This window comes from Pelodiscus sinensis, chromosome 5 (assembly GCF_052426305.1).
Source record: "Pelodiscus sinensis isolate ZL-2025 chromosome 5, ASM5242630v1, whole genome shotgun sequence".
NCBI lineage: Eukaryota > Metazoa > Chordata > Testudines > Trionychidae > Pelodiscus > Pelodiscus sinensis.
In genome coordinates, this window is record NC_143056.1 from 62,543,383 (window position 1) to 62,557,540 (window position 14,158).

The following is a 14,158-nucleotide window of genomic DNA, read 5'->3' on the forward strand; positions in this document are numbered from 1 at the left end:
TTCAAATTTGACTGTTTTGTCTTCACAGGGAATTATTCCAGAATAGCTATTCCTGGTTAACTGTGTGTAGAAGTTTTTATTCCAGAATAGCTATTTAACTTTACATTCAGACTTTCCCTTAAACTGAATTAATTTCCCAGTGTAGACAAGCCCTAAATTCAGTGTCAAGACAAGGAAATCTCCCTGTTTCTCTCCAGTTATTGATTTGGGACTGTTTTCTATGTAGCGGTAAGTGCAGAAGCCACTCAACATTATGGTGTCCATTTTTCATGTTCCATCTTTACATGTTGCTTGAGTAAATCAAATTTGATGCAGGATTACATTTTCCAACTAATTGCAGAAGGATTGAGATGAGGATGAAAATCACTTTGCCCTGTTACAAATATTGTAATTCTTGTGTCCTCAACTTTAATTTTCATAGGAAATGTCTAAAACTCTGCCCAAGGGATAGATGCACTGGTTGAAAAAAATTGTGTGCTGCTGCTCCCCATTCAAGTCTTTGCCTTCTGTCATTTACATAAATACACCAGATAGTGCCTCAACAGTAGTATGCCAAGTGATTAACCTGCTCATTTAGCTAATGAGTGAATGAAAAGGAAACTTGAGTTGAGAAAGATTTTCATCTATCCTCAGAGCAGAAGATCAAGTAAAAATCTGGCATAGAATAAGGCCAGGTCTGGCCTTTGTCTCTTGTCTAGTTGGGCCCATTGTCTATATAGCACTTGAGGAAACCAGGTTCTTCTTCTTCGAGTGCTTGCTCGTGTCCATTCTGATTAGGTGTACGCGCGCAGCGTGCATGGATTCCGGAGCTTTTTTCCCTTAGCAGTATCCGTAGGGCCAGCAGGGAGCCCCCTGGAGTGGCGCCGGTATACCGGTGCATATATACCCCTGCTGGCCCCTCCACCCCCTCAGTTCCTTCTTACCACCTGTGAGGGTAGCTGGAACATGCTTTCAGGCTGTTAGCCTATCTCTTAGCAGCTGTATCTCTTTATCTGTTGTATTATAGTTCTAATTGAAGTTTTATCTAGTTAAGTAGTTAAGTGCTGTAAATAGTGTAATTAGTTAGATAGGGAAGCACAGCAGGACTCTCCCCATGAGGGGAGGGCATGCCAGGGCCCTAGGGCTTTAAACCCTGTTCTTCCTGCTGTAAACCTATGCCCTGCGGAGATCCCCACTCCGACTGTCTAAAGTGTCTGGGAGAGGCCCATCGAGCTGAAAGCTGCTCTATCTGCAAGAGCTTTAAGCCCCGGACCAAAAAGGAGAGGGACTCCCGGCTAAAACTCTTACTAATGGAGTCAGCACTGCAGCCTCAGGGCGAGGAGCGGCCTCACTCTGTCCGCAGCACACCGTCGGCGGCACCTGTGTCGGCCAAGCATCGTCCTGAGACCGACAAGGCACCGAGGCACAGGTCGCAGTCCCCGGTGCCGAGGGGCCTCCAAGAGCTCGAGGGGACGCTCTGCAGAGAGGAGTACCTAGAAGGTGCGCCCTAAGGAGGGGCACCTTTCTGCTAAGGCCTCCAAAAAGAGGTGCAGCCTAGACAAGGGCAAGAGCCCAGGGCAGCCCGTGGGGATAGGAGAGGTACATCGTCCCTCCACCCCAGAGACCTTCGAGGCGGCCCGGGACCTCATCCAGATGGCCGCGGAGGAAGGAGAGGGCCAGGTGCCGCAAGAGCGGACTGCGCCGGCATCGGCCTCAAGTGCCCCCCAGCAGGCTATGGCAGCCGGGTTGTGGGACCTTCTGGGCGAACGGCAGGCCTCGGCCCAGCAGCAGCTTTTCCCGGTGCCGGCAAGAGCACCGGCACCGGAGCCGGGACAAACGTCGGCACCGACCCTGGGCCCCTTCCTGGCAGCACCGGCAACGGCTCCGGGAGTGAGCGCGCTTGCGGTGCCGGTGCAGGGACCGGTGCCACAGACAGGCCCTTGGGCGGTGCAGGGCCCCGCACCGTACTATATGCCGACCGCGGTGCCACAGCCGGCGCCCCACACGGCACCGACGCTGATGCCTCTCCCGGCGCCGTTCCCTGCTCACACCCTGGGAGTGCCAACCCAGCAGCAGGCCGCGGTGCTGCAGCACGTGGCAGCACCGGTGGGTTACTTACCGGCCTATCAGATGCAGCTGGGCATAGTACCGCTACAGCAAGGACCTCCACTTATGCCCCTACCGGCACCGTGTGTGGTGCACAGGGGCAAGCCATCGGCCATGGCAGCACAGTGAAAGGTGCAGGCTTCATCCGCCCCTCCCTGGTCGGCATCGGAGTACTCTTCGGATTCTGAGGCCGAATCGGTGGCATCGTCCAGGTCACGATCCCGACACAGGTCTCGTTCATCGGTCAGATCATCTCACCAGAAACCAGTGGACCAGCAGCAGTGGCAGGGGCAACCTCAGTGGTCATTCTGGACGCCCTGGGCATACCACCAGGCCCAGGGGCCTCCCCCTACGGTGGTGGGGTCATCCCGTAGGAGCAGCACCCCATCTGCCGCCCCGTTGACAGCCCCTCCGCCTGGAGACATGGTGGCGATGCCAAGACCTCCGGTAATCGGTCAAGGGCAGGAGGCCATGTCCCAGCTGGGCTCAGTCTATATGGACATCCCGGCCCAAGGGGAACCAGGGGCACAGCTCGGCGAGGAGGCAGTCCCTCGAGAGTTCTCGTCATCTTCGCTGGACGAGGCCCTGGCGGTCCAGCACGAGGAGGTCCACGAGGACCAAGATCCTATGGTGGACATCATAGCGGCAGCGGGCCCTGGCCGAGTGGCGCTCCCACTGAATAAAACAGTGGACAAACTGTCAAACTCTGTGGCAGACGCTGGCCTCCATTGCGCCGACCCAAAAGGGGGTCGAGAGAAGGTACTACATACCCCAAGCAGGGCACGAGCATCTTTTTAACCACCCGGCTCCGGGATCCATAGCGGTGCAGGCCGCAGGGCAGAAGGAGTGCCAAGGGCCTCCAGGTCCTACACCGAAGGTGAAGGAGCCCAAGAAATTGGACCTGCTTGGCCGGAAGGCCTATGCCACAGGGGGCCTCCAGCTACGTATAGCTAACCAGCAACTAATGCTGGAGCGTTATGCCTTTAACACATGGGCATCAATGCAGAAATTTGCCAGACAGCTTCCCCCTGAATCCCGCCAGGAGTTTGGGGCCCTGACGGAAGAGGGAAGGGCAGTGGTGCGTACCTTTCTCCAGGCGGCCTTGGAGACCGCCCGGTCATGAGGCGCAGTGCAGGTGTCTGGCATCCCGCCCGAGGTGCAGACCATTATTCAGGATCTACCTTTTGAGGGGCCGGGCTTGTTCTCAGAGCAGACCGATTCCAAGCTTCATAGCTTGAAGGACTCAAGAGCGACATTGAAGTTGCTAGATACACACACCCCGGCACCTCAGAGGCGCTCCCTCCAGGCTAGACCCTATCCCAGACGGGGGCAAAACAATGATAGGGGTCGCAGGAGGGGCCGTAACAATAGCCGCCCTGACCTCTTTAGAGGCAGGCATAGGGGCCCTCGGTCAGACTCCGAGAGAGGCTCAGGACCGTCACCTGGTCACCAAACTGGCGTACCTTCAAAATGAGGGCTTAGAGAGCAGAGTACCAGTCGCACCTACTTGCCCACTCTTTGGGGACCGTCTTTCCCTCTTTTACCAGGAGTGGATAAATATCACGTCGGACCATTGGGTCCTAGACCTGGTAAAGCAGGGATATACTATCCCCTTCCTTTCCTGCCCTGCCTCCCACCCTCCCTACCCTTCTCTTTTCAGGGACCCTTCTCACGAGACGCTCCTTCGGCAGGAGGTGTCCAACCTGTTGGCGCTAGGGGCCATAGAAAGAGTGCCCCCAGACGTGAAAGGAAAGGGTTTCTACTCCCGCTACTTCCTAGTACCCAAGGCGAAAGGGGGCATGCGTCCCATATTAGACCTCCGAAACCTGAACACCTTCATTAGGAAAACAAAGTTCAGGATGGTGACGCTTGCATCATCCCATCGCTCAAAAAGGGGGACTGGTATGCTGCTCTCGACCTCAAAGATGCGTACTTCCATATTTCAATTTTTCCAAGTTCACAGAAAATTCCTACGGTTCGTGGTGGGACAGGACCACTTCCAATTTACGGTCCTCCCGTTTGGACTATGCACAGCCCTGAGAGTTTTTACCAAATGTATGACGGTGGTAGCCGCGTTTCTGGGGCGGCACAGGGTCCAAATGTTTCCATATTTGGACGATTGGCTGATAAGGGGCAAGTCTCGAGAACAGGTACTGGATCATGTCTCATGGGCCAGGGCTTTGTTCGAGAGCCTCGGCCTCCTCATAAATGATGCCAAATCATTGCTAGATCCCACTCGAGTCATAGACTTTGGGGGGGCCCATCTGGACTCGCCTTTGGGCAAGGCCTCTCTGCCGAGAGACAGATTCATGGCTATCCACTCGCTGGTAGTGGAGCTGCAGGAGTTCCCAACTACGACGGCGAGGACCTGTATGAGGCTCCTAGGCCACATGGCGGCGTGCACTTATGTGGTCCAACACGCCAGGCTGCGCATGCACCCATTGCAGGGGTGGCTCAGGGTAGCGCACAACCCCTTGAGGTCGCTAGATGCGGTAGTGACTATCCCTCAGGACATTCTTCGTTCGCTGGACTGGTGGAAGGACGAGGGCACGGTGAGTGCAGGGGTCCGATTCACCAGAGCGTCCCCGTCAGCGCAGCTGGTCATGGATGCTTCGGACGCGGGATGGGGCGCTCACCTGGGCAACCTCAGAACGCAAGGTACGTGGTCACCAGAGGAGGTTCACCTCCATATAAATATCAAGGAACTGCGGGTGGTCAGGTTGGCCTGCAGGGTGTTACTTCCCCACCTGCGGAACAGAGTGGTGGCGGTGCTGACAGACAACACTACGGCCATGTTTTATATCAACAAGCAGGGTGGGGCGTGTTCCTCTCCCCTGTGCCGGGAAGCCCTAGCTCTATGGGAACTGTGTATAGCCCACGGTATTTACCTGGAGGCATCTCACCTCCCGGGAACCAGGAATGGGCTAGCGGACAGGCTCAGCCGTTTGATCCAGGCACACAAGTGGGTGCTAAGGTGGGACATACTTCATGGGGTCTTCCAAAGGTGGGGGTCTCCCCGCCTGGACCTGTTTGCGACTCTGAGCAATGCCCAGTGCAGGGAGTACTGTTCGTACATGGGATACGGCCCGGGCTCTCGGGGCGATGCGCTGCAGATCAGCTGGCCCAGGGGCTTACTCTATGCCTTCCCCCTGTTTCCTCTGATCCACGATACACTCCTCAGAGTGCAGAGGTTCAGGGCCCACGCTATCCTGATAGAGCCAGTGTGGCCTCGGCAGCACTGGTTCACCACCCTGCTGAATCTGACCGTGGAGGGCCTGCTCAGGCTACCCCTCGTGCCGGATCTAATCACTCAGAGCTGCGAGGCCGGGGTAGCACTCCACCCGAGCCTGCCATCTCTGCACCTAGCAGCGTGGCTCCTCAGTGGCTCTCAGTGACGGAGCAAGCCTGATCCAGGGCAGTCCAGGAGGTCCTCCTAGAAAGCAGAAAACTGTCCACTAGGGCCCTTTACGAAGCTAAGTGGAAGAAGTTTACCTAGTGGCTGGAGGGCAGGACGCTCGCTCAGGATGAAGGGGCGGTTCCGACTGTCTTGGAATACCTCCTCCACCTGTGGGAACAGGATCTGGCCACAGCCTCCCTGAGGGTACACCTGGCGGCCATAGCAGCCTTTCACGCCGGGGGAGGCCAAAGGTCTATCTTTGCCAATCCCTTGGTTAAAAGATTTCTGAAGGGAATTGACAGAATGATGCCATACGTGAGACCACCGGTCCCGGCTTGGGACCTTAACCTGGTCCTGACTGCCCTTATGAAGCCCCCGTTCGAGCCTCTGGCTTCATGCTCCTTGAAGTACCTGTCCTATAAGGTTGCTTTCCTCGTGGCCATTACCTCGGCCAGGAGGGTGTCAGAGCTTAGGGCTCTTACCTCAGAACCACCCTACACGGTGTTTTTTAAAGATAAGGTGAGGTTGCGTCCATATCCGGGGTTCCTTCCCAAGGTTGTCTTGCATTTCCATATGTCCCAGGATATTTACCTGCCAGTGTTTTACCCCAAGCCACACACGTTGCCCAGGGAACAGGCTTTGCACTGCCTGAATGTTAGGGGGGCGTTGGTGTTTTATATAGACAGGATGCGAGAGTTCCGCAAGTCAACTCAATTGTTTATTTCAGTGGCGGAAAGAATGTGTGGGCAGCCAGTCTCGGCGCAGCGTATATCCTCGTGGATTACTTCCTGCATCTGACTGCTACAAGGATGCAGGTAGATCACCGCCGCACATAACGGCACTTTCCACGAGAGCCCAGGCAACGTTGGTGGCGTTCCTGGCCTGCGTGCTGATCTTGGAAATCTGCAGGGCAGCAACCTGGTCATCGGTGCACACGTTTATGGAGCATTATGCAATTACACAACTGGCCAGGGAGGATGCTGCCGTCGGGAGGGCAGTCCTGTGTTCTGCAGAATGATAATGGAGTAATTAGTCACCTTCCGACCCCGCCTCCGAAGGGGGGACATGGCTAGGAACTCACCTAATCAGAATGGACATGAGCAAGCACTCGAAGAAGAAGAGGTTACTTACCTCGTAACTGTAGTTTTTCAAGATGTATTGCTCATGTCCATTCTGCATCCCACCCACCTCCCCGTGTCGGAAGGAGCCGGCAAGAAGGAACTGAGGGGGTGGAGGGGCCAGCAGGGGTATATATGCACCGGTATACCGGCGCCACTCCAGGGGGCTCCCTGCTGGCCCTACGGCTACTGCTAAGGGAAAAAAGCTCCAGAATCCGTGCACGCGGCGCACGTACACCTAATCAGAATGGACATGAGCAACATATCTCAAACTACAGTTACGAGGTAAGTAACCTCTTCTTTTTAAATAGTTGCTTGTGCCATTTTATCAAAAGATTTTATCAAAGTTTAACTTTTTGTGAAATACACACTAACTTTCCTTGCTACTTCGGCTTTCCTTAATTTTTACATCATCTGCAGATATGGAACATACTAGTATTTAGCTTCAATATAAATGTCATTGGTTTTAGGAACTCTATGAAGAAGCTTCTTAGGCTTCTGAATTGGAAATGGGGGTCTCTAAACATGCTTTTTGTGGTTACTCTGTCAAAGTTACTTCAGTTTAATCTAATTTTAACATCCCAAAGTTAATCAACTAATGGAATAGTTGATGGAATTGCCATTGACTATTTGATTAGCCAGTAAGGGTGCTTCTGCTTTGAAATGTAGCAAGAGCCTGCCCGGATCTTGCTATATTTCAAAACCAGAAGTGCTGCACATAACATTCCACCTTTGAAATGTACAACAGCCCTGCTGTCCTCAGGCTCCATGCAGCGTTTCAATCTCTGACATGTACAAGAGACCCAGTGGGGCCCACCCCCTAACTGGCTGATACTACATTTCAAAGGTGGAACCCCACCACTGCACCTCTGCCTGCTCCCATGGAGCTGGAGGGAATCAGCTTTTAAGCCGGCTCCCCCCAGCATCCTCTCCTCTCTCCCCCCACTTGCTGCCTCTAACAGCAAGGGGGGGGGGGAGAGAGTGACTAGTCGACTAGTGTGTTGACTGACTCTCCAATAAGTTTTAGCTTATCCGATAGTCAGTTACTCGCTTACATCCCAAGTTTAACTCAGAATGACCGGTTTGGTATCAAGGACTTCTGTACTTACAGCATGCAGCTCATTTTAATTTTATTCAGATATACTGATGTATATGTAGCATTTTCTCAGCCAGACTCCCAAAGCTGTGCACATTTTATTCAACAGTTCCTCCAATCCTGCAAAGGAAATGCAGTTGCTTCTCTGGATGCGTATTTTTAGTTGCTTCTCATCATACTCTCACCTTATTTTCTAATCAAACTTATTAGAACTACTCTGTACAGGTTGGACCTCCCTTGTCTGGCACCCTTTGGACCTGACCAGTTCCAAACAAGGGGATTTGCTGGACCAAGGGAGGTCTCTCTCTCCATGGTCCATGCTGCCCTGCTGACACCAGATGAGGGGCTCCAGCCTGGCATCATTGTTGCCTCTGGAGCTCTAGCTGCTGTCAGCCCTGCTGCAGCCAGGGCTAGAACTCTGTAACTGCTTGGCTCTATGGCCAGGCCAGAGCTCTACAGCCACTTTGCTCTATGGGGTTGCAACTCCCCAGCTGCTGGGGCTAGAACTCCCTGCCAGGCCCTGCCACCCCCACCCCACCCCACCCTGACACTAAGCTTCTGGCTGCGTCGCTGGTCCCTCTACTGCATTCCTGCTCTGCTACCAGACCTCCCTGTTCCTGGGCTGTGTGGTCCAGGAATATCCATGGTTTTGCCAAACAATGGATGTTGCTGGATTCAGTGTCCTTGTTAAGGGAGGTTCAACCTGTATATGTTTATGTGAAAAATTGGGCCTACTGCTGTCTTCCTTTTCAAACTGGCGTGGTTCCGAGCCATTAGTTCTCAATCTGTTTATCATTGTGGACCATGTTACTTGGGCCACAGGTTGAGAACCACAGTGTACACACCCCACAAACACCTATGCCCATCTCCTCTTGCCCTGAGATCCCTCCACAGAGTGGGACCAGTAGTGGAGCCCTGGGGATGGTGGTGGCAGAGACCCCAGACCCTGCCATGTGGGACTGAGCTGGGTGGCAGCCTGGACCCCAATAATGTGAGGCCAGCCCTAGACCACTGCAATGCAGGGCCAGCTAGCAGCCCTGAGCCCAACACATGGGCAGCCCAGACCTTGCCATGCTGGGCATCCAGGCAGCCGGTAATCCTGACTCCATGGCATGACCCAACCATCTGCAGTGCAGCTGTGTGCTAATTGGGTTGAGGATTGAGAACTGCCGCTCTCAGCCATATGAAGCTCCTGGGGCTCTAGTGCATGTGAGCAGTAAATTGTTCCTAACCTTTCCAGCTCAGTGAAAGTTGGTATGAGTAGTTCCAGGAGTCAAATTACAAGCACCAATAATTTCCTGCTTGCTCAGCTTCCTGCTGTGAGGTCAGCAAAGTTCAGTATGAATCCAAGGCAGCAACACCTCTGTTAACCCTTTGGCTTCCTCTTGTGCTGGGGATTTCTCAGCAATGTGAGAAAATCAGCCCTTACAAGATAACTACTGTAATATCTTTTTCCTGTCCCCTTTTGGCACAGGCCACAGTTATCAAGCTAATTGTAACCTAGTTTTGGCAGATGACTTCTATATAAATAGATAATTTTACAGGCTTTATTTAAATTTATTTGGGAGGTGGGGAGGAGGAATAAGAACTGATGGTGATGAGACAGCCATGGTGGCATGATCATAAATGTAGAGTGGAAATGTTTTTTAATTCTATACTCTATAAACTTGTTTAAGGCTGATCATTAGGCAAGAACTACTCTTCAGAACCTGTGTTTTACAAAGTTAGGCATTTACCATCATATGTTAGCTCCTGCCAAATATAAAGTTGACAATTTAAGCAAAAGAATGAGCCCATTGAAATATAATTAATTAGGGCTGTCAATTGAAGGACAAAAACTGGGGTACTCCTAGAGTCAGCTAGTTTTCTCTCAAGACAGAGTGAAGTGGAGGAGACTTGTAGATGACCTATGCTCCACTTGGAGTACAAGGGTTTAAGAAGAAGTCAATTGACCTGCGTTAGCGCCTGTGATTAATGCAGGACAGCATTAACACATTCTGTTTTTAACATGTTAATCGCAGGTGTTAATGCTGTGCTGCCTCTTGGAAGTGCCATTTTGGTGCTTTAAAGGGGCAGCATATTAGGAGCCAGGGATCAGCTGATCCCAGGCTCTTAATGTGCTGCCCCTTGGAAAGCTGCGGCACTTCCAAGGGGCAGCCTGCATGGAGCTAGGGGTCAGCTGGGGACTCCAGTTGATCATAGAATTATAGGAGTGGAAGGGACCTCAAGAGGTCATCGAGTCCAGCTCCGTCTACACCATCCCTGACAGATGTCTATCTAACCTGTTCTTAAATATCTCCAGAGAAGATGATTCCACCACCTCCCTTGGCAATTTATTCCAATATTTGACCATCCTGACAGTTAGGAATGATCCTGGGCTCCATGCAGCACTGCCCCGTTGAAATGCCGTGGCGAGGCCATTTCAAAGGGGAGGCGCATGCAATTAGTTGCTCAATTAATCGTGATTAAATGTTTTAATTGCTTGATAGCCCTATAATTAGAGGATCAAGTAGTACTTTCATAGTACCACATATGTGACACTTTACAAATGAGTGAATGCCTCTGCCTTGAGATATTTGAGCTATGTTGGAATGACATAATGCAAATAAAAGGTAAGAAGTAAAGGGAAGAAGATTGTTCTCTACTTAAGATTCACCCTATTTTTCCCCCTCCCCTGCCCAATTTTATACCACTATTGACTTATGGGGGGGTGGCTCATGAAATACTGACTTTTAAAACCCGAATATGTGTGTATACGTACTGTATCACTTAATCTTAGGCTGTGCTCTCCGGTATTTTACTATTGAATATGTAACAGGCTGTACCCCTTTAAAATCTTCTCAATCCTCTCTATGGATGGCTATTACTGTAGCTCATGTCCACACATCTGGTAGTTTGCCAGTACTAAAAGACAGATTCAATAAACATCTTAATGGAAAGCATGAAGACTTTGTAGATACTTCTAACAATGCTATCCTGATTAGGCAATACTTTGTCTGGTAGGACAATTTCCCATAAGTGTCTACAGTGACACCATGCCATTACATTTTGTTCTAATAGCTTTCTTGTCCTTGTTGATTAGGAGCAGATGAATGCCATAAAGATCTTGGTCATTCTAAGATATGCACCACTGATATGTAGATATTCCTATTTAACTGCAACCATGCCTTGATATTCTTATTACAGGAAAATTGTTATATAAATCATGAATAAAGTGGCTGTGGCCCCTTACCAGATGTGTCTAACTGAAGGTTCCTTTTAGTTGACTTGTGTGTTAGATCTTCTCAAGTATGCTAAAAGGACAGCAGGGGTGAGATGGGGGGAAAGCAATCAAATTGGGACAAATTAGAGTGGTATTACTATGATCCTGCATGCCAGGACACAATGTCACTCATTCAAATTTGGCCTAGCCATTCCTCCATGCCAGCAGGCAAAGGGCTGGGCCAGGCCTTTATTTTACCCAGGCTCATTGGTTAACCATTCACACAGTTACACTTTCACATTCATATTGGATAGTAGTAGTTACTAGTTATTTGAGAGGTTTCATTTCCTCTGGGAAAATCTTCCACTGTGTACATCCAGTTCAATAGGGTTTAAAGGTTGCCTTTTGTATAGAGAGGAATCGGGAAATCAAGCTGCAGCTGTTAATGATGAAGTGCTCTCTTTGTCCTGCTTTGGAGCCAGATCAAGACACTATTTTGATCTCAGTGCGGCATTTGCATATAAGAGGGAAAGCTTCAGTGATTTCATCTAAAGATCTTAGATGAGCTCCCCTCTTAAAAAATCCACCTCCCAGCAACTTCACCCTCCAAGCAGGACAGCAAACTCAGAGACTTGGTCCTTGAGGCTCAGTATCCAAAGTGAAGGGCTCCCTTTAGTACCAGTGAGTCAGGAAAGTACTGCAGCTTTTCTAAGCCTTCTGAGAAGGCTCCAGTACCATCTACCAGAAATGGTCAGCATCAACATAGAAGACTGGTACCATTGAGCTTACCCCTTTTTTTTGGTACCTTATCAGAGAAAAACTGCTGAGAAGTAGGGTAAATGCCTCTTGAGTTGGTGGCTATTCTCCCACAAGACGTAGCAATCCAACAACGACAGTAAACTTTTGTTTTACCACACAAGCTAACAAGTAGTCAGAAAAGCAGCTTCCTCAGGTAGTCTAGTGGGGATACAAGGAATGAACTTAATGAGTGGCTATTTAAACTAGGGCTGTCAATGTGTAGTTGATTACATGATTAACTGATAAGACTAGGCTTATTAATTCTATTGACTACATGTATTTCCCCTCTCTTCTCCTCCCCCCATGCATACACTAGCTCCCTCTGTCAGAAGCAGCAAGGGAGGGGGAGATGAGAGCCAGTGCCTGTGGGAATCCAGCTTTTAAGCTGATTCCACATGAGCACTAGATCCTATGGAGCCTTCTCCCCTACCGTGTTGCTTCTGCTAGAGAGGCAGCAGTGCAAAATGGCAAGGGGCTGAATCTGCAGAGGTCTCAAGCTCCCCATGGACCCAGGCTGCACTGGCATCCCACAGAGCAGCCTCTGTCCACAGCAAGCTTGGTCCTGCCTCAAACAGAGGCTGTTCTGTGGCAGCAATACCTGTCTGCGGGAGGCTCAAACTCCCTGAGGACAGAGGCTGCGGCCCCTGCCACCAGGGACTATCAAATAATTGTGTAACTGCTAAATTTAGATATCATCCCTAATTTAAACCCAAACAGATAGGCTGCCCCCTCCTCAGGTCCATGGCTGCTCCAGCCTGCTCTGCTGACTATCTTCCACAGCTGGGTAGCTATGCTTCACTACAGCAGTGCAGTGGAATGCAGCGGATGGGGGATGGAGCAGAGGAGGCTCTCAGCCACCTGAGGGCAGGGGTGGGAAGCAGACCCCTGCTGCTGCCCTGTGCCTTGCCTCCTACACAATCCCCTGGGCCGAGGTGGCCACTCCAACCTGTCTTATGGATGAGATGGCTCTGGCTACTGGTCCTAATACATGAATTATATTAGCATACAGGGTAACCTGGGCAAGGTAGAAGGGTAGCACCAAGCTCTTGGAAGGGGTGGGTGGGGGGGTGGGGTGTCTCAGGTAGAAGGGCACTGCCTGCGGCACTCCTCCCTTCCTTTCTCTCCCCCCCCCCCCATCACTGCTTGTAGTGTGCTGCTGCTGCCTCATTAGGTAGCCCTAAGAGCCACCCAGAGGGCCATGGCAGTGCTCCAGTGGAAATTTTAAATGGCTTGGGGGGGCTGAACCCCTTTAAATCACCTGGGAGCAACTGCTCCCTTTACATACTGACACATATGCATCATACTAGTACCATAATCATACTCAGCAAATGATAACTTTTCTATTGACATCTTACTTGATACTTCATATAAGATTTGTTGAAATTATATAACCGTAGTAGCAACAATGATCTACCTGGTCATGTTTCAATCAATATATCACAAAAGACACTTTCTAGTGGCAGTTCATGGAAACTACAGCAGTTTTGACAGCTACCCAATAAATCAATTATTCTTGAATTCACATGATCCCAATTAGTAAATCTGTTCTAATCAAACATGTAGAATTAAAAATTATAAATGCATTAAAAACAGGCTGTTATATTAGAAATGCTGAGATGTGATTGCTGAATTCTACTAACAACTATTAATATCTTCAATGATTATTTGCTATCAAATATAAATAGCATGACATTTCTCTTGAGAATGCCAAAGAAAGGCAAATGCAAAGTGCCAAGTGCAATAAAAATACCATTAAAATAAATAATGTAAAGGCGTGAAATCAAGTTTGGGATGGATTACAAGGGCAAGGCCGTCCTCTTCAGACAAGCCAAAAAACAATTCACAAATTTGTTAGTTGCTATGAGGCTTTATGCAGACACATGAACTCATAAGTTATTCTTTCAACTGCTACAGCCATGAATGACGACTGTATCATTTGGGGGGAGGGGGGGTTGTGTGTGTGTGCGCGCGCGAGAGTGAGCGAGCGAGCAATATGTCACTGAAGCGAGTCTTCAGCAGCTCAATACATCCTTAAGCCAGGGAAGAGCTGCTCTGGCTAGGCATGGAGGTGCAGCACCACTGCTTAAAACACAGAGCCCTGGATGCTGCGATGCACAGTCTCATCAGGGGCTGTAGGAGCTCTGCTGCAAGCAGGAACTAGGAGTGGGGTGCTTCAGCAGCTATAGCTGCAGGGCTACACTTTGATTCAATAGCTCTCAGAACCAGCACCCCCGAGTGCAGAGGACTCACCCCAGGTGGGGTCACTGCATCCTCCTGCCCCAGGCTGGAATACATCGCCCTCTGTCCCTAGCTTGGCACAGCTCCTTCCTCTGCCCCTCTTGTGCTTGGTCCCGCCAGACTTCCGCCTCTTCGGCCTGCCCTCTCCAGGCCCGGGGAACAGGAGTCAGATGGAATCCCCAGAGACTGGGCAGCAGCTTCAACAGATGTTACTGAGCACGCGC

The 14,158-nt window shown here is 50.6% G+C and overlaps 1 long non-coding RNA gene across 1 annotated transcript; it reads right to left on the reverse strand.

Moving 5' to 3' along the window:
* Window positions 1-6,178: 6,178 nt before the first annotated feature.
* On the reverse strand, window positions 6,179-14,122 carry LOC142829127 (uncharacterized). Its single transcript, XR_012903436.2, has 2 exons — window positions 13,947-14,122; window positions 6,179-6,489 (listed from the first exon to the last, which is right to left on the reverse strand). It is a non-coding gene; the product is annotated as an uncharacterized LOC142829127 (long non-coding RNA).
* Window positions 14,123-14,158: the final 36 nt, after the last annotated feature.